We start from the raw sequence: 22,373 nt of genomic DNA, 5'->3' as shown, positions 1-22,373 counted from the left end.
TGAAGATCTAAGAAACATACTTTTGTTACTTTCGTATTTTAGCCAACTAGCTACTATAAAAGGAAATACAAAGGGAAAGAAAGAGCAAGTCATAATTCCTTTTCTCTCAGTCCTTCCTTCCTTTCTCAGCAATAAGCCTGAGATAATGTTTCTAGAATACATGCACATCAAGAACTGGAATAAAAACAGGAGAGTTAGTTGTTTGTTTGTTTATTTATTTATTTATTTATTTATTTATTTTTGACTGTGTGGCAGGGTGGATATTGGGGATTGAATTCAGGGGCACTTGACCACTGAGCCACATCCCCAGTCCTATTTTGTATTTTGTTTAGAGACAGAGATTCACTGAGTTGCTCGGTACCTCACTTTTGCTGAGGCTGGCTTTGAACTTGTGATTCTCCTATCTCAGCCTCTGGAGCTGCTAGGATTATAGGCATGTACCACACACCCCATGAAGAGAGTTAGTTTTATGCAGCACTGTCACTGACTGATAGTAGCCAAATACATATACATGTAGGAAACACAAAAATAAATTGTTTAATTTTGGTAACTCTAGCTAAATGGTCTTATATTTCCATTTAAAATGGAATTGCAAAATATAAAGATGAATAGTAAAATTCATGTAATATTGTAATTTTTATTTTATTTTTTTTAACTTAGCATGAAATTGAGCCAAACCAAACCAAACCAAAACAAAACAAAACAAAAACCCTAATACTATTATAAGTCATGAGAAAAAACACAGAAGAAATTTTTTAAAACATTAGTTTTCTGGCACTTTTATCATGCTCTTTGAATAAGGGGGCTCACATTTTATTTTGCACTAAGTCCCACAAATTACGTAGCCAGTCCTAAATGTCATCAGCTCTGTTCACACCTCATTACTCTTTTGGCTAATATAGAGAATGAAGTAAAAGTTCTTTGGCTTTCTATAAATTGCCTTTCTATTGGTTTCAGTCTACTCTTCCATTCTGATCTTGTGTGTTCATTTTATGGGTTGTTTTGTTTGAGTTTTCTTTCCATCTAAGTATAGGACATTATATTAAATTCCTTTAAGTTTAATCATTGTATTTCCCATTGGCAGATTTTATTTTTTGTTAATTGGTTCTGCCACGGCAAGAATTAGAATAACAGAAGCAGACATTTGTGAAAATAAAATTGAAACCTGAGATAGGCTTCCTTATTTTGGAAAGATACTTCTACTTTCAAAAAGATTTTTTGGCTGCAATTATTGTTCTCTGCTGGAAGAAATTATTTCTCTCTCTCATATTTATCTTTTTTTCTAAGATTCACAAGAATTTTCTTCATGACATTTTAGATAATTCTGATGACACACATGGCACTATTATCTCATATTCAATCACCAACTAATTATATGTATGAAATATAATTTAGCAGTTTTCCAGCTGGGCACACCAACCTATAATACTAATGTTTAACAAGAACTAACATAGTTTTCCCGGCTTTGGACCATTTAATTACAAATACTTCAAAATGATTTCCAAATAATATTAACAAAATGTATACTTGTCTTTACATCCTTACTTACTGACTACTTATATATACTCTTCATATCTCTTTTCCTGGTATATGCATTTATTTTAACTTATACAATAAGTAAAAATTGCCTCCACTTGTACAAATGTTATTTAGTAGTGTATTAACAGATGAAGTATGGAGCTAGTATGGTTTCCCCTTGGCATCTGTGGAAGATTGGATACAGGTTTCCCTGCAGATACCAAAATTCATGGCTTCCCAAGTCCCTTATATAAAATGGTGCAGTATTTGCATATAATGTATTCATAGTCTCCTATATACTTCAAATCACAGATCATCTTTAGATAACTTATAATACCTAATGCAATGTAAATGCTATATGTTATTATACTCTATGTTTTACTCAGGATATATATATATATATATAAATATATATATATATATTTATATATATATATAAATATATATATATATTTATATATATATATATATATATATATATATATATGTGTGTGTGTGTGTGTGTGTGTGTGTGTGTGTGTGTGTGTGTATTTTTTTAAATTTTTTTTGCTCATGGTATCAGAAGTCTCTGCCCATAGATGGCTGACTCCATTGCTCTGGACCCAAGATGATTCAGATAAATCAAGGGGGAAGGGCATGGTGAAAGGAAGCTGCAGCCCTCATGGCATCCAGGAAGCAGAAAGAGAAAGGGAAAAGGGCCACAGGGAAGATGCACCTTTCCAGGACACACCCCCAGGGACTCACATCTGCCAGCCATGCCACAGTGGCCTACAGTTACCACCCAGTTAGTCCATTCAAACTAGAATGAACAGATTAGATTACAGTTCTCACAGCCCAACCTTTTACTTCTGAATGTTCCTGCATTAATAGGAGGTGTTTTTTTTTTTTTTTTTTTTTTGGGGGGGGGGGGCATCTCATATCCAAACCATAACACTGTATTTTTTAGGGCATAATATCAAGGGGAAAAAAAAGTCTGTACATGTCAGTACAGGCACAATTTTTTTTTTACATATTTTTTGATCCACAGTTGATTGAATCAACAGATGAAGACCCCATGAATACAGAGGACTAAAAGTTGTACTTCAAAAAAGCCATGTTTACTTATTAGACATTTAAAGAATTCCAAAAAACAGAGAAAATTTAAAATTACAAAGAGACCAGTAATATAACCTTGGACAAGTTGCTTGACTGTTAAGGACTCTGACTTTCTGTTAAGCTGCTTCTTTAAAAGTTTTAATTGACTAATATATGTACAATAATATAATTATAACAAAATAATTTCTCATTTGTAAAATACAGTTAATAACAGCACATAACTTAAAATTTTGTTAGAGGTATTCTATAGCTCCATAAGCAAATCTTTCTAATATTGCAGTCATTGTTGTTGTTGTTCTTTTTATTTTTATCATATGTATCTAATTTCTACAAATGTAATTTTTCCTTTCTTCCTGGATAACAGAAGTTGTGTTAGAATTGGAGCAGTGATGTGTTCTCTTGAGGTAATGGGCTATGATTAGATCCAAGCATTAATAATGATCCCGTTTCTTGCTCTTTCTTAATTTCCCAATATCCCTTGCAGTGAGAGCAGACACAAGACACAACTTAGAACAATAAGATCTAAGCAGAAGCTTTCTGATGAGATTTCTGAGAAGATACTTAATTACCTTAAAAAGGGGGACGGGTGTACCTGGTATAGCCCCTCTTCTCTTTCCTCATTCTGTCTACCTTGAATGTGGATCAATGCAACAACCATCTTTTAACATGAGGATAAAAGCAAAAGTCGACACTCTCACAGGGCAAGCAGAGAAACAGAAAGGGCCTATTGTCTAATGACATCATTGAGCAGTGAAGCAGGGCTCATGCACATCCTGTATCTGCCAAGGAAGACAGAATGGCATCATAGTAATTTGAATTCGTCTAGTAAATTATCTTTCATGGTGTTTCAGATACCTAAATTTTCTTTCAGTGTACAAATTGAAATAGCATATAAGGAATGAGAAAGAGAGTTTTAGGCTATTTTGTCCCATGATCCCATGTGCAACACCTCTAAAGACTTAAATATATGTATAATAATATAATTATAACAAAATAATCACAATGATATTAATATAAAATATATTGTCATATATAATTATATATTATAAATTATAATAATGTATTGTGTATAATATATTTTTTCTGGCAACTTTTAATGCACTGAAATTTATGCAGAATTGAAAACTTGAGACCTAATAGGCTAAAAATTATTTTAATGGAAAACTTTAAATTCTATCTAGTCTGTCCTCTAGAGGAATTTAGATGATTTTCCTGAAAAAATTGGCTGAATATAAACTTTTAGAAATTTCTAAATGGTCTGAATATTGTGTTATTACTGTTAGATCTATAAGAATTATTTAATTTAAATAATTACCATTATTTTAAAGAATTATTCTTAAATCTTAAAGGGTTGCAATTGGCTTGGTTGGGAGATAGTTTTTGTTTGCCATACTGGAGAGAATGCTTCTTGCATCTAGTTGGCAGAGGTCAGAGAAACTGCCAAACATCCCATCATGCACAGGATTTCACAAGGCAGGGATACTCTCTAACCTAACACCAAGTGCGAAGTATATACAAAGGATTTGGAATGGGTTCTTTGGGATTGTTAAGCTACTTCTTTAAAAGTTTTAATTAACTAATATATTTCTTATTCATCATACTTTGACAGATTATTCTTGTGACAAAGCTAGAGCCAATATTCAGTTAATCTTTACAGCCTCTGCACTTAAAATGGTGTCCTTTTAAATATTGTTTTGACTACCTGCTGAAGATGAGAGCAAAACATTAACCTGTAGCTACCTGCATTAAAAATCTGAGATAATATAAAGAGTGAGACTGTGCCATTCTTACAAAGGGCTTCTGCTCTACTGACTAGAGTGTCATTGTTTCTGAAAATTTATCACTTCAAAATGTTATACCCTTGTAGTTAAATAATAAAAATTAAGTTGTCTTAAATTTTGACTGCATCTATTGCCATAATTAATTTGTATTAATTAGATGACTAGCAATTTCTAACTTTGCCACCAAAACATTAGAGGACTGATCATAATCCAATGAATATTCAGAATCAGAGCCCTGAGTATGAGGGAGGTCAAGTTTGCTGATTAATTTATAGTGCTAATGAAGTTACACTTATTTGGGCCACATTTTTTATGATTTCATTTTTTGATATGTCCTCTCTATTTCTGTACCTTCAGCTGCTTCTGAAAATAGGAACATATTCCATTTTTGTCTTCCTAAGAAAATTTATGGTAGCCAACAAAATGTAACTGCTTTTGAGTAACTGAGCTACATTCAGCATTCATTATTTTTTGACTCTGGAGTCATTGTCTCATAATTGTGTATAATGGAGACAGAAGGATTAAATGAGATAATAGAGACAAAAATGTGCCTCATACCCTGCCTGGAACAGGATGAAGTCCACAATAACATTAAGTTACTTTTTCCTCTATGGTGTTCTTGGTACAACAAAAGTGCTTGCAATGATTCATGGCTCATGGGCATTCCTGAAAAGTTACCTTGATTTGATTGAGCAGCATCTGTGTTTGGAAGAGAGAATAGATCCATCTAATCCTCTTTTTTAATCTATCAATTTTTATGTTATTGATTTTGAGTATTTTACTCATTAGACACAGACAATTTACTTTTAATTGTCTGGACATGCTTTGGATTAAACAGTAGAATTAGAGAAACAGACCTAGTTTAAACCGTAAATTGGAAAAATCCTGCAACCTGCACTGATATTTGAGGCTATTCGTGAGTGAAATCCTACTTTAAACTCCAAAGGTCTTTTCTGTACCATCAATTTGAGGCATAACTGTTTTCCTGCTTTATATTCATAAGAAAAAATGAACTTTAATATCATCAAGTCCATCGCCACCCTTTCAGGAAAGATTCCTTTGTATTGTTGACTTGTAGGGTAATTTGTCCTTCAAGCAGAGATGTAGCTAAATAGGTTACTTAGGAAAATGTCTTCCTTTTTAGACTGTAGCCTACTGCTTTTCTTTTCACCGGAAGCAGCACAAAGCCATATGTGGCGGGGTAAATTGAGAGAAGCCCAGCCGGTGCTAACCTGTTTCATGAAGATCTAATGATATACCTGCTTCTTTGCCGGGGACGCTTTTGTTACCAAGAAAGAACACAATTGAGAGATGTAGGCACTCAATGTCTGCCTGACAGCAGACGTGAATCTTTTCTAACAGGTACACAGAAACAAATCTTTAAATAGCATCCAGCAGCTGTTAAATTAAGAATAAGAATACTTATTTTACTTGTTCTATAGTGCCACTATTCCATGATTTAAACATTAACTCATCCTATCTTATTTTCGAGCTATAGCTGACAAAGAGCAAGATTCCCCCTCCATCCATAGAGCTTTGAAAGGTTCTAACCTCATTTCACAGAGGAAATGCGGGCAGTTTACTCACATTCCTTCTTGCAAGTAGAAACTGATTTTTTTTTTCCCCTTTAAGGAGAACCAATTTAAAGACCTATGTGGGCATTTCTGGTGTAAACAGGCATCATCTCTGGACAGAACTAGGTTGGAAGTAAGCTTGGAGATTTGTCTAGATTAATTTCATATCTGCTTTCAGATTCAAAATGACCCCCTCTGTTCAATTCCAGGATCTACCTTCTTTGTCTGGTGTGATACCGACGGGAGACTGCCTTCCCTGAGATTTTCGTTTTCCTTTTTGAGTATGCAAGTGACATTTTCCCGTTCATCTGAAGAATGAAGTAAACCCGATTAGATTTGTTCTCCATCTGGGAGCAGGAAATTAACTTTGAAAATGATTTAAATCTCTTGCCTGGGGAGGGACTTTTACTGCCCTAAGTTCAATAGTTCAATTTGACAGAAGCCTCTGCCAGATTTCTAATACATAGTTGTGTTTAAAAAAAAAAAAAGGATGAAAATTAGGCTGCTTTAAATTTCATTAACTGAATTCTTATATCAGGCCAAATTTGGAGACCTGTCATGCAGAAAAAGTTGGCCCAGTAAACATGTTAAGTAAACACATATTACTTTTGAATATTGAGACAAAAATCTTTAGGACTGACAATTATTCCCTATAATTTTTTCTTATGTTAAATATAGGCAGTGTAAGCCAGAAACTACAAAAATGGTTGTACACTATTTAGATTCTATAAACAAAGTTATTTTGACATATTTCTGATGATATACATAATAATTCTGCTGAAAAGAACATAGTTGGAGATGACAAGATATTCAAATAAACAACTATTTTGAATTTTTATACGCAAATAGATGCCAATTTTAGGATTTTTTTTCTTCTCACTCTATTTGCACATATTCATAATTGACATTGGTGATGACAGTATTCCCTGGGATTATTAACATCACAAAGGCATAAATTTATCATACCTTCACACACATTTGTAGTTGTATACACTTCATTCTCCATCACTAGGTTTTCTTTGCTTGGGACTCTTTGTCTCATGTTCTAGAAATAAGATTCCTATCGTGTTTTCCATGCACACCCACACTGTTTTGCCTTCAAGTGAAGGCATTATTGTTTAGTATTTGCCCTGCAAACATTAGTTGCTTTATACCAATTAGGTTGTGGTAGCAAATGATTAGCAAATTTCTCTTTTTCCACCCTTGCCTTGGCTTAGAGGTTTGTTTCTCTCTTCTGATGGATGTCCACTGGGAGTTCACTACACTTCTGATACATGTCATTTTCACTCTAACACCTGGGTTGATGGATCAGATTCCATCTGGTTGGCTTACTGTGTTTTCTGTTGCTAATATCACCATAACACAGACGGGGAAGGTTATAAAGAAAAAAGGATTAATTTGCTTTCTGTTTCTGGTCCAAGATTAAGAGATTGCATCTGATAATTGCCTTCTTGCTGAAGAGTCCCAAGATGGGACAGAGCATCACCTTTTGGAAAACAGGGAACACTGGAGAGACCTAGCAATATTGGCTTTATTATAAACCCACTCTCTAGATGACCCATTAACCCATTTATTGAATTAATTAATTTTTATTTAATTTAGATTAATACATTCATGAAGTTAGAGCCTTCATCACCTCTTATAGGTCCAATGTGGGCCCACCTTGTTCTATTTCAAAATGACAATTAAATTTCAACAAAACTTTTGGAGGGAATAGTCATAGGTAATCCATAGCAGGGGTATTATCAGATTTATGGAAGGGGAAAAAGAGAAAAATTTGAATCATAAGAAGACTTCTATGTATTTTGGTTGGAAGTATATATTACTTCCCCTTATTGAATTTTCCAAATTAAATTAGGTAGCCAAACCCAAAGTCAGTGTAGTATATCATTCTCTCACAAGGATTGTCTTGACAAAGAAGAATTCCAGTTATTTCAAAGAAATGAGACTACAACCACAATTAAAATATATTTTACCTGATCTAGTATATATATGCACACATAAACCAATGTGGGGAACATATTAGTAGCTCAATAAAGACTTTTGGAAGAGGGATTTGGAAGATTGATAGAGCATTTGCCTAACATGTACAAGGCCCTGGGTTCAATCCCTAGTACTGGAAAAAATATTGTAAAATGAATGTATTAACTGACCAAACATTACAATATGATGTGTTTTGTTATTTCTTATTGTATTCTTTTGTATCTATTTTATTTCACTTTTATAAAGGACTCATCTGACCCATTAAGTTTTATGTTCTACAGTTTATTAAAAACACTAATCAGCAGGGCTGGGATTGTGGCTCAGTGGTAGAGCGCTCGCCTAGCATGTGTGAGGCCCTGGGTTCGATCCTCAGCACCACATTAAAATAAATAAATAAAGGTATTGTGTCCAACTACAACTAAAAAATAATTAAAAAAAACAATGATCAGCAAATGCAAGAACATGACAGCAATAATATTTTCTATCCTTAATACTGTTTTTTCTCCCCATGAAAACCAAATACACATTTAGTGAACACTTTCTATGTGGTAGATACATGTTAGCATTGGTGTTATGAAATAATTACAAGGAGTTGAATTAGATATCTCAGAAGCCCAAAGTTAAAACCTCCACCAAGAATGTAATAGAAACTCCTGTAAGAGAGGCGTATAAACTTTAGGACATGTGAAAATGTTTTCCCAAAGAAGTGATGCTTAACTAGGCCATGATAATGAAGAACAAGATATTGAAACATAAGAAAGACTTGTATCAGAAAATTCCCAGCAGCATTAAAGTTTATGGTGAGTATGAAGAAGACAAAGTGATACAAGGGAAGAGTGACCATAAACATTGGTGGCATTAGGACCTTTTCCATCATCTGGTAACTACTCTTCAACTCCTAGGTATGTCAAGAATTTTTGGTTCATAATTCTACCTGTAAAATGAACAGTGGAAGGAAATCAGAAACGTTGTAGAAATTAGAGTTTGGTTTCATAAAGAGATCAAATTTAAGATTAATAAATCCCTTGTTTTATAGTTACATAGTTAGTTATGAGATAAGCTGTTTGTGCCTTCCAAGTATACTGAGCTCATTTTTCTTTTTCTAAATTCTCCCAGTTGAGTTTTGCTATGGATCAATTATATAGCTGCAAAATAATTTGGCTTTGATTTCCTTATCTATATAAATAAATTCACAATAGTTACCTTCTATCTCACTTAGGACATATATTTGGCAACATGTAAAAAAAAAACAGAGCTTAAGTTTTTAATCACATAAGAACTACGGAGATAAGGTGTAGTTTCTATGCAGATAATGTTTAGGCCAGAATCTCTATGTTTCTGAGGCTTTCCCCTTATTCCTGCAAGATAATTGTTGGACTTTCTGTTATAACAAACCAGGGAAACTAAGAAGGACAAAGACAAAGAAAAGGAAGCAAGCCCATGTCAGCAAACCAACTTTTCCTGAAATTCCCAACTGACTATGATTCACAACTCTGGCCAAAAGGCCCTGTTCTTATCAGATGGCCACTTCAAAGAAGGCTGGGAAATAAAAATTTTTAAACTGCCACATTTTTTGCCCTGAATAAAATCAGAGTTCTTGATAATACAGAAAGGGAGAATGATAAACTGCCAGGTCTTCCTACCTCACAGGGTTGTTGCAGGAATCAAATGAGAGCATAGGTATAAAAGGACTTGAGAAATTGCAAATAATCAGGGGTAAGTTAAATATTATTATTATTATTATTATTATTATTATTACTTTAATATTTATTTTTTAGTTGTAATCAGACACAATACCTTTCTTTTTATTTATTTATATGTGGTGATGAGGATCGAACCCAGGTCCTCACACTTGCTCTACCGCTGAACCACAACTCCAGCCCTATTTTTTTAATAAAAGGCACAAAGTGTCAATAAAAATAATACAGTACAAAAACAGCAACTCTATGAATAACTGTATGTGATACAGCAGTTAAGCAAAATTATTCTATTAGTTGATAAGGATAAAGCATGGTCTAACAGGTCAAAGTCACAGCAAGAAGCGTTCTATTAAATGATTGGGGAAGGACAATAAAAGTTTCCATAAAAATGTCTTATTTTTCTTACTGGAGATATTCAAGGCACAACATCATTGCTGTTTTTTTAACTGTCTTTTCAACCTGGTAAAAGAGCTATTTTATCTGTATCTTACCTGCTTCTGGAGATTGATTTCAGTTTCTAGCATTACTGTTTTTATTCACTAGACAGTTGGCAAGTAACTTCATATCATTCATTACACTGTAAAATTACATCAAGACACTAGGTGTGAAGACTGTTTGTAGACCACAAAATAATGTGAGAAAAATGCAGACAAATATAATTCAATATTATGAACAGGGTAATAATAATTCAATATTATGATGATCTAACACAATGTTTCATACTGATGAAATAGTGTGAAGCGGGGGTCTCCTATATACAGTTGTATATCCATGGGGGTTCTCTTGTAGCACATGAGGTTACAACCATTTTCATAATAATATAAAGTTATTTGCCCTTGTATTGTATTGATATTTGCACTAATGTAAAACAAGTTCATAAAACTACTAACAGTTTTGCATGAAATCAGGGCCTTGGCACCAACATGTATGAGTAGCCATTGTATTGTTCATCACCTTGCACTCCCAGTACAAAGTAGAACTGACTGCTGAATGCATGCCTTTTACATTCTGTGTGAGATAATGGACAGGAGGCAGATACTTATAGCACTTCTGCTGTACACCAAAATGCCTGATTTGTCTTCAGGAAAATCTTGGTGCTGCAAGCTGAACTAACTTCTTTTTTAGTTGAATTCTATCCTTTTCTGAAAGTTAAACTGACAAACTATGGTTACTAAGACTTGAGTATCTGGTAGACATTTTTTAAAAATTAATCAAGTGAGCCTATCATTCCAAAAAAATAACTTACAATGCCTTTGCAATGATTATATTTGAACTTTAAAGTGGAAATTCAAAATGTAAAAAAAAAAAGTACATTTTACCACAGTGGGCTTGGCTGCTTTTTGATTCTTCCTGAATATGATTTTTTGGATAGAGTATATTCAAACATCTATGTTTGGAGTTCCTCATAACTCAATGAAACATTTTTCAAATGACCTATGCAGTGAGCAAAAGATCTATTTAACCTAACAGATAAATGAATAAATTTGAGGATTAAACCCCTAAGCACATGCTATATCCCCAGTCCCTAAATCTGATAGGGTAGTAAAATGCTTCTTGCTCTTTTAGCTACCTGTATTGCCAGATTTTCTTTATATACTTCAACCAAAACAATATATAATAGCAAATTGAATGCAAAAGCAAATTGGAGAATCCAGTTGACTCTTAAGCTGGACACTAGATCTTCAAAAACAATGCAACTCTTCTCATTATATTTTATTTGTTTAGGAAAATAAAGTCATTTTTCACAAATAGCAGGTTTTAATGTTAACATGTAATGAATTTGTTACTTTCATTTGTAAACAGCTTAATAGAAAAATTTTAAATTACTGTATTTTAATTTCAGATATGGTAGACAACTGATGTAATATCATGCATAAATGTTCCTTGGAGTCTTTAATAACTTTTTATTTTATTTTATTTTTAGTTGTAGATGGACACAATACCTTTATTTTATTTATTTATATTTATGTGGCGCTGAGGATTAAACCCAGTGCCTCACACATGCTAGGCAAGTGCTTTACTACTGAGCTACAACCTCAGCCCTCAATACTTTTAAGACTATATAGGAGTCTCAAAATCAAATGTTTTTTGAACCATTGCTATAAAGAAATCATGGCTTAACAATATACCTTCATTTAAAACAACTGAGACTTTTGATTCATTTGTCACTTTCGTATCCGTTTTTATGTCCCATGCTCTGGTTTTGTTCTCCACTGTCTATTTTCATCAACTGGATAAAAAGAAATCTCCCTAAGCTCCCAGTGCTTTTTAAATCTTGACAATCCCCAAGGTCAACACATTTCTCACTGTTTCCCATTATGCTTACATTCCTTTTCTTCTAAAATCATGTGGCAAGCCAGAAGCAGTGTGCCATGGTACACTGGTAAACCCGCTCCGGAGGGGGGGGGGGAAGAAGAAGGAAAGAAAGATCCTGATTCAATGTGTTTGCTATTGCCTTTAAGCTACAAACTTGACATCACTGTTTGGTACTCAAGGAAGAAAGAGATGCGCACAGTTGTAGCTGCTGACTCCAGCATACCCTCAGTCCTAGTAACAATGATTTGGGTTACCTTTCATTTTTTAAGAAAAGAGAATTCCACATTTCCCCATTTTTATCCAGAACTTATCCATGGTTATTACACTGACACCATTACTAAAACTTAGAGTCAGTCTGTTTTTAAATCTCTATCTAGCCTCAGCCATTTGAATCCTCAGTGTGTTATGGGGACAAAGCTATAAAAGGATTCAAATGTTCTCTGCATGTGAAGTACAAATTCACACAATGCACTTTATGTTTTAAATTTGACTATTACCTGGATAATTTTGTCTGCTAATACTTTAAATATGAATAGTTTGCTTTGCTACAGCTTAAATACTAGTTCTTGTACCACAACTTCCATATCTCCTGGGAGCTTGTTAGAAATGCAGGATCTCAGGCCTTACCCAAGACTTAATCAAAATCTGCATGTTAACAAGATCCCTAGATGATTCTTATGGACATAATATTGTGAGCACTGTCATAGAGTAATTTGAGCCCTAATGATCTCAGCTTGCTGCCTTATAATTGGCAAATGGTTACTATATACATATAGCTCTCACAAAATGGGTTGTTTCAGGATATTACTCACAACATGCCATCCATCTTGTTTCCTAGTTTGTCTTCCATGTTATTTTTCCCTAGTTAATTAAGGTTGTCTTTTTCCAAATACTGGAATAGTTCTATGTATTATCAGAATCCATTTCCTTTAAAACATAGAATTTTGCTGGACTTAGTGGTGCATGCCTATAATCCCAGTGACTCAGGGGCTGAAGCAGGAGAATCCCAAGTTTGAGGTCCACCTGAGCAACTTAGGGAGGCTTCTGCCTCAACATAAATGAAAAAGTGCTAAGGATGTAGCATAGTGGTAGAGAGTCCCTGAGTTCATCCCTGGTCCCCAAAGCATTAATGACAACAACAAAATAGGATTTCTGTTCTCTCTCTCTCTCTCTCTCTCTCTCTCTCTCTCTCTCTCTCTTCTCTTTGGAAAACTCAGATTTGCTATTTTAGTTCCTATTAGATTTTTATCCTTGAAAATACTGATGAATACATTCTTTGCTCTGTGAACCCATCAGTCAGAGTTGGCACGTATTTTTTCTTCTCTGTTAATTCAGAGATTCACTTTTATGTGTTACTAAATTAGTAAAGTGTTGAAATGCTGGGCCTCTGAGTTGTGTGAATGATCCCCAGCCCGTTGGCTATAAAGGCCAACATAATTTACTATCATATAGTTCAAGAGCTTGACAGAGTAATTGGACATTTTGGGGGAGGAAGAATACATATAAAATGTATTAGCAAATTTATAGGAGTTTAAACAAGTCCCTCTAAGGCAGCTGATCTCACCCTGGCTGCTCGTTCAAATTATCTGGGAAACTTTTAAGAAACCCTAGGACTGGGTCCCCTCCCCCAGAGACTCTGGTTTAGTTGGTTCAGCATTATTTCCATGATTTGAGATTTTTAAAAACTCCCAAAGTGAAATAAACCAGTGACAGAGTTGCTGCTCTACAAAACATCAAAGAAAAGAATGATCATGCCTTGGTTGGCCTCTCTGCAGACAGCATCCTCTTTTAGTAAAGGGTCTACATATCCTAGGCACTAGTAGGTACAGTGTTGAAATTTGTCAGCTAAATCCATGAAGTGTAGTTGCATACTTTTTAAATTACTGCAATGTTTGTTTTAACCTACCTTTATGAAGACAGTAAAGATACATAAAAGATAATGAAGTTACACTGTGGAATTAGTCATAAATTTTCATAAACAGTAATGTTAAGCTAAATCTATAGGAACCGAATTTTTAAAAATATAAGGATTGGGCTGGGGATGTGGCTCAAGCGGTAGCGCGCTTGCCTGGCATGCATGCGGCCCGAGTTCAATCCTCAGCACCACATACAAACAAAGATATTGTGTCCGCCCAAAACTAAATAAATATTAAAATTCTCTGTCTCTCTTTAAAAAAATGTAAGGATGAATGGGTATGGCAATTTTCTCAAACTTATTCTCCAAGGGAAGGCAGAATACAAATGCATATTTTTTTATATCTTTATTTCATTTATTTTTAATGTGGTGCCAAGGTTGGAACCCAGTGCGTCACGTCACATGAGCTAGGCGAGCACTCTACCACTGAGCCACAACCCTAGCCCCATAAATGCATAATTTTAAGTCTGCCTAATACTTAAACATAAACTGGCCTACTATAATAACCTCCAGGAATATGAAGTTTTATTTTTTTCTTAAAGTTTTATGTCACTTTTACATTTTATTTCATAAATATATTTCCCAGTAATATACTTCATATAAATAAAAAAATTGATAAAATTGTTATTTTAACAATTAATTATCATTTAATTTTAATTATTTAACAATTATTAATGATAATTATTGATATATAATTTGAAATCTAATTCAATTTTAATATTAATATGTCTAAAATTTCATCAGAGAACTTTTCCTCAGCAACTGTCTCAGGTTAAGTCAAAAGAATTAAATTAAGTTTTTTTTATGTCAATATCATATATCATTCTATATTTGTCAAAGTACAAAAAAATGTGTCAAGCTTGGTAGTATTTGCCTTTAATTCCAGCAACTCAGGAGGTTGAGATAGGAAGATCACAAGTTGGAGCCCAGCCTGAATAATTTAGTGAGACCCTGTCTTAAAAAATAAAAAGGACTGGGGATGTAACACAATGGCAGAGCACCACTGAGTTTAATCTCTAGTATGGAAATAAACAAAAAGTATAAACCATTAGACTATATTAGTCAGCTTGGGTTAATATAAGAAAACATGACAGGCCGAGAAAGTTGCTTAGGACCTCACCAAGCAGCTGAGACTGGCTTTGAACTCTTGATTCTCTTGCCACAGACTCCCAAACTGCTGGGATTACAGACGTTTACCACTGCACCCAGCTCTAGTATACTCTTGATAGAATTCTCTGGTATCACTTCTTATAAAGACACTAATCCTAATGCATCAGGGCCCTACCCTTATTACTTCATTTAACCTTAATAACTTCATTAGAGGCCCATCTCCAAATACATTTACACCAGGTTTAGGACTTCAATTTATGGGTTTTTTTTTTTGGTGTTTTTTGGGTTTTTTTTTTTTTTTGTGCTGGGGATTGAACCCAGCGCCTTGTGCATGGGATACAAGCATTCTGTCAACTGAGCTATATCCCCAATTTATGGATTTTGAGGGGATACAAAAAATCTGTCTATAATAAACATAGTCTCAATTTATCGTTTACCCCTCCTTTCTCACACAATATATACATTATGCTAGAAATATTGCTAACCAGTATACATTAAAGAATGTGGGTAAAAACTAGAAACAAATTTATAGGAGAACAGAGAGAAAGATAGGGAGGGGACCTCAACTGGAAAGAACTAATATTTTTACTTAAGAGCCTTTCATCCTCTTCCTAGTAGCTGAAAACACTATGTGTAAAACGTGTCAAAGCAGAGTATACACAATACCAAGAAAAAGGCTTGGGAGGATACTTACAGAAAACTGAGGAGAGTAAATCCATCCTGGGAAAGAAAGAAGCAGCTGGAGATGATGGTCTAGCTCCTGGCAATCAGTTTCTATACCAGAGTTATGTCCCTATCAAGAGTTAAAAGCATAGAGCAGGTTCCACCTCAAATTTTCATGAAAAACTCCCTACTTAGCCTCTTATCTGGGGTAGTGACTAGAAAATCTCTGGAACATCCATCATTCATTCACACTTGGAGGGTCAGAAACTAAAAGAATGATTTGAAGACCTTTCTTCTTTTCATTTTCATGTTCCCTAAATAAACACAGCTGGGAGAAGAATAAGCATTTTAAATATGGGACTGTCTTTACCTTTGTTCTCGATTACCATTTTAGTCTTGAGGCAGAACACTTTTTATTTTAAAAATAATAAGGAGATTTAATAAAGGCTTTCAAAATTCAAAAGCATCCCAACTTTCCCTTATGAGATTTTCAGTACCATGTGGCTTTCAGTTAAGGTGCTGATGATGAGCTCTACTGAAATTACTAGTTCATTTGGTAAGAATAATGATTTTGATTTAGACTACCAATCACAATTTTTTCCTACCAGAGACTTATTTTTTTTTTTTTGCTATATATATTTCCTCCTACTGTCCTCCACTTTAGATACCACAATATCAGCTACTTAATTCACTTGCCAAAACAATACTCCCAAGTACTTCATGGCCATTCTACACATTGTCTTCACATGTGTGCTTTTCCGAACAAACAAAAAGGGCCAAATTACCATGTTTTCACCAACTATAAAGAAATTTTGAGACTACTGACTTCTTACAAACATAAAACTTCCAAAAGGTTATCAGACATGTGGTACTCAGTTAATTCTTCTTGCACATGAGTAGGGACAAAAATCTTATAAAATATCAAAAATTTAATTGTTTTTCCTCAAATTTTCTGGTAAAATCAGTAAGCTGGGAAGATATATAAAGACTACCCTGACTTCAAGCAAGTTCAGAGTCAAAAGTCAGGAGGGAACCCAATTCCACCTCATTTGGGTTTTGGCAAAATCAAGAAACCAAGAGGCACTCTTTGTCTGTGGTCCTTCAGGGATCTTCCCACGGTTGGTTCTCACCTGTTGGCTGGTTCATGATATACTTCATTTATATACTTCATGATATACTTCCATTTAAGGAAAACTTAAAAATAAGAGGCTTAATTATCCCTGTTGAAAATGAAGAAAGAGATTCAACATCTCTCCTTTTTCTTAGACTTTTTACTCCAGAAAACTGTTTTAAGTACCTTCTCCTCTCTTGATAATGTAAATTATTTAATAAGTGGGTGGGTCTTTGTATTATGGACTATGAATTCCTCAGAGACTTGGAGCCATCTCTTTGAAATGTGAACATCAAGGGATATGACATCCCTACCTTTCATGAGGACCTTGTTCTAAGTTGCAAAATTACTTCCTGTGATAACAATATGACCTCTGGATAAAGCCAATTGGCTACCACAGATGGAGATCCCAGTTACTTCTTAAAGATAGGGTGAATTATATATGACATGCTGCCAAGTTCTTTGAAGATTAGCTGCTGTTTATCTTGGAAAACATATATATATACTGGTGGTTACGTGTTCAGCTGTATGAAATCGTAAAAATTTTTTCTCTCTTTGTAATCTCTTAGTGGAATGCATGTGATGCCCTTCACACTCAGGTTTAATTGACTAATAAAAGTGTTGTTCTATTTCTCTGTTGTCTTTCTGGTGAATATTTCTGATCTGGGAGATTATTTTGTTTTAATCATATTTCTCCAGCACTGGTTCTGTTGTAGAATGGAAGAAATAAGAAAAGGGTAGAAAGGAAAAACATAAAAGAAGGACAAGAAAGTAAAATTTTAATTCAGAGTTTCCATATACTTTTCCACACCTGTCACTCTCAAATTCTTGGGAAATTTGTGAATCTACCTGTATACTGTTAATTAACTCCCCAATAAATAGATTAAGGGAAGGGAGAGGCATTATTTTAATAAACCTCTAATTTAGGGGATTTTCTAGTACTATCTAGTGATCATATAAGGAAGACCACATCAGCCTGAGGATCTTGATATTGACCAGACACTAGACTGTCTTGCAATAACCAGTCTGGTATACCTTCTTGTACCCAACCTTCTTGACATACCTTCTTGTACCCAACCACGCCTCAACCAAGTTTCCTTTAAAAGAACTGAGAACACTCCCCCACCCCCACATCTCTCCCTCTCAAGATGGCCTGCATTCTCCCTTGAAGGCATATTTTTTGCTTTATCCCCCAAAGCATCATCACTCTCTTGAGAGGACCCTCATTCTCCCTTAAATATGTATCTACATTCCCAAATGAACCTCTGTCTATGCCTCTGGTGCATGCTGACATTCTTTTCTGTTCTGTCTGCCAAGAACCCTGATGGTCCCGAGTCAAGTTCTCCCTACTCTCTGGGCACTCCTTAGATTTTCCCCAGAGACACCTCTTTTCCCATTATGGCTCTCCAGCAATCGTTCTCCTCTATCTTTTGATACCAGATTTTAAGTACTTAGTGTTTTTAGGTTCTGTCTGAAATTATAGCCTTGAAAGATATCACTTTCTCAAATGGATGTTACCGCCGCCCTTGTTGTCTCTTCTTCTGTGCTACTAGAAAAACTTTGCAAATATAAAGTCCTTGGGATGTTTTGCATTCAATAGGAATGTGTTTCACAAATATCTACAAAATCTCATCTTCTCTATATTCTTGAGTCAGAAGGTTTTTTAAAAACCTCCTTAATTTTAGATATAAAAATAATAACTTCTAAAGTTCTTATTCTTGTCTTACTTGAGATTTCAGTTTTAAGGAATAAATGTTAATTGCTAATGTTGAGTTGAATTTTAACTAAGATTGCTGACCTTTCCTCGATTAATATTAATATTTGTAGGGTCAATTTCACTTATTAACAATGGAGAGAAAGTACAAACATTGCCATTAGGAATCTCAGTTTCTAGAATATGATTTAAAGGAATTGAAGGTGATCTCAATCAGGTCCTTTGTACTCCTAAAATTTCCTTCCAAACAGACTTGCAGTTGTACCTTTCAGGCAAAATATGTACAGAAAAATGCCTATTAAAATAGATTCTAAAGCTATTATTACTAAGACCTAGTCAGAGAGAACACATTACACAGTGACTGTTAGAGCCTACAAGGGAATGGCATAGTTAATGTGAACCAAAGACGCTCACTGCAGCATGTGAAAAAGTATTTTGAAGGTCATTTGCACATAAATGAAGAGTTTTCTTCTCCTCTACTGCCTGTTAAAGTTTTAAAGCATGCAGCTTTAGAGGAATGGGAGTCTGATTATGCTGTGGACAGTGTGTTATAAGCAGTAGTCCATCTTATTTTCCATGTGATGGTCATTAAGTTCAGGTCAAGTAGAAGGATTTTCTGTAGTTCTGTGACTACTGCCGTGAAATCATCAGCTTGGAGAAAATGAGTAGTTGTGTTAAACACCTTGGCCAAGCACAAAACAAATCTTCCCCAAAATCTTAAAAAATACTAATCAGCCCTTTCACATGTCTAGTTTTAATAAGTACAGCAATTCATTTAAGTTCAAGTGAATGAGTACTTTATTAAAAATCTACCATGTGCTTTGGCAAGCACTCTGTATACTGTAAAGAATGTAGAAGGTATAGTCTCTACCTTTTTTAAAAATAAAAAAGCACAATATTCAGACAGAATTGGGCTAAGCTGAGCAGAAGTCCAGAAATAATTTTCTAACTTTTTGAGGTATACAAAATAGTGATTTATATTATTGCTTATAGGTGGAACCAACTTTAAATAGCTTACATTTACATAACAGCTTTCCTTTTGTTCCTTCTGTTGTCCCAAGTAATTGCTTGTCTATAGAATTTTATGGTTCTCTGCAGAGGACTTTCCTCCTTAGTATAAAATGTAGGTGATATGGTTTCTTCCAAATCATAAAGATGAATTTGATATCAATATCTGGGGACATTCAAGAAAAGAAAATTTCAAGACAGAGTGAAAAATGTTGACAAAGAAAAATTGATTCAATGATAATTTTTAAAGCAAATAAGGAGCACTTTACTTGGGACCATTATGGTAGGTACAGGGACATTTACAAAGTGCCCTTGCAATGGGAGATACAAATACAGCATGGTCAAGTAGGATTTTATAGCCAAGCAGCAGTGGAGGTCAATGGATGGTAAATTACTAAGAGGAAGCATTAAGGGTTAGGGGGGATTCTGGTTAAACTGACCTAATAAGATTCATCCTGAAGATAGACTAAGTTAATCAGATATCACCTGGTGGACGGAGTATGATAATGAATGCAATCAAGTATAGAGGAGTCTCACATATTTAGGGTGGAGGATTCTCACTAAACTGACTTATCAGCATTCTTTATTAAAACTGGATTTTAAACAAAAAGTGCACAAATAGGTCTAGCAGAGGATTCAGGAGCCTAGTTAACATTTGGCCAAGCAAAGAATCTTTGTCAGTGTCCACTGGACAAATAACAGGTAGATGTAAATCGTGGCAACATGAGATTAAGGGAATAATTTTACAAACTGGGCCTATTGTGCTGATCCTCATATACTGTCTTTTAAAAAGCAATTCACCAGCAGCCCCACCTAGCTTCAGTCAATAGAATATGTTATATTCCTGAGCAAACAATCTGTTAAAGACAAGAGAAATGCAGGCCTGAAAGGAAAAATAGGAAGAATAGAAGTTACCCAGAAGTGGGGACTTATGTGATCTTTAGGCAAACCAGATTCCAGAAATGAGCCAAAGTGATCCAGAAGTACCTTGGATTTTTAGAAAATCTCCACTCCATCCAGTAAAACTATGTGCAGTGGGGATCTGAAAGTCTGATGCAATCCAGTTCTCAAAGTGAAGAGGTGGATCTATGCAGGACTCTCTGGAAACTTTCCTGGGGATCACCCCTGACAAGAAAAATTAAAGGCAGTGGGCACACCATCCCTCTCCTCTCTGAGAGGACCCCCCTTCTTCCTTAAATGTGCCCCCCCACTTCCCTTCTAATCAACATGTGCCTGCTACTCGGAGCAATATGTCTGAACTCTTTCTGGTGTGATCACAAGAATGGCAACCAAGCCATAGTTGCCTTGGCTTCCTCAGCTCTGTAACAGATCCTTGCTGAGTAACACACTCCTGTCTCTTTTGCTCTGTTTTCCAAGGAAAAATGAGGCTGGATGAGAAGATGAAGATGACCCTGACAAATTTAGGAGAATTGATGTAATATCTCTGGTTTAAAGGAAATAAGAAAATAATTTATTCTGAGACAATTATGAGTGACCATGGCCCAGGAACATGGAATTCACTTACCCTGAATGATATGTTCCACCATGGAAGAGGTTAAATGAACTTTTACAGTCACAGAAAAAAATATCATAAATCAATGCATTTATCAGTTATGTTTGGTGAACATATTAAATAGATGGGCTACAGCACAGCAGGGAAATCTCTTCGATAGGTTTCAGATGTTATATGGTATTGTTAGAGTAGGATAGGCAGATATGAGCAGGGAGAGGTATAGAGGTTCACTCCACCTCTGCTGACAAAAAATCCCACCCTCATTCCTGATGATACACTTCCTCCTCCTCCTCCTCTTCTTCCTCCTCCTCCTCCTCCTCCTTCTTTTAATTTTATGCTCTTTATATTTTGACCACAATTTCTTTTTTTAATGATGGGATTTGTTGTTACAAAATTATTTGTACACAATATATCAAAATAATTTGGTCAACATCACTCCATGGTATTTCCTGCCTCCCTACCCATCTCCCACCCCTGGTCCTATTCTCTCACAGACTGGGAGACAGAGACTCTACCTCCTTCAATTAGTACATTTCAAAGGGATGGCCCTCAGGTCCTGGAGAAAGGTATCATTGGGTTGTAGATCCACATTTCAAAGGGGTAAAGAGAGAATTCCACAACTGCAAGTTTTCTAAAGTAAATGATTCAAGAAAGGGAAGATAAAGTGTTTATTGTTAGGAGAAGGTATTCTAAAGTATAGTCAAGCTAAAGGGAACATTTAGACCATCTTGGTTGCATAACATGTAAAATATGTTCAATTTTTTTTTCCTCTCTCCTTCTCACTCTGCCCCCATACACAGTACTCCTCCCCACCTTCAATCAATGAAGCCACGCCTTAGGATATCAGGTATATTAAGATATTAATCATTGTTGCTACATGTATGACCTGACAATGAGCATTTAGATCAAGATTCATTTATCATATTAATCATAGATTTAGCAATAATCAATTAGAGAATGATGAAATGTATTTATTAAAACATTAAATATAACATAATGATAATGTACATATACTATAATGATAATTGAACATATCATCGTAAGTGTTATTTGAGACATTTTGTGAGATATAAATAAAATAACCATTATACATGTAGTCATTAAATGCCCAATACTAATTTTGCTTATTGTATAATATTAATGACTTTAAATACAATGTACAAGATAATTTTTGGGGGGTAGCTTATAATTTAGGAAAGGTAGTGTTATGGAAATAGGTCTATTTTCCTAAATAGCAGAGTATTTGACATTTTCTAAGTTAGTGTTAACATAAAATATTAAAATATTCTAAATTATAAATGTGATTAAAATTCCAAAGAAAAATCAATGTTGATGCAATATTTAAATAAAGTATATTCCAAAATATTGATCA

Source organism: Marmota flaviventris, chromosome 6, assembly GCF_047511675.1.
Source record: "Marmota flaviventris isolate mMarFla1 chromosome 6, mMarFla1.hap1, whole genome shotgun sequence".
NCBI classification, from domain to species: domain Eukaryota; kingdom Metazoa; phylum Chordata; class Mammalia; order Rodentia; family Sciuridae; genus Marmota; species Marmota flaviventris.
The sequence above is the reverse complement of the archived record's forward strand: the minus strand, read 5'-3'. Positions refer to the sequence as shown.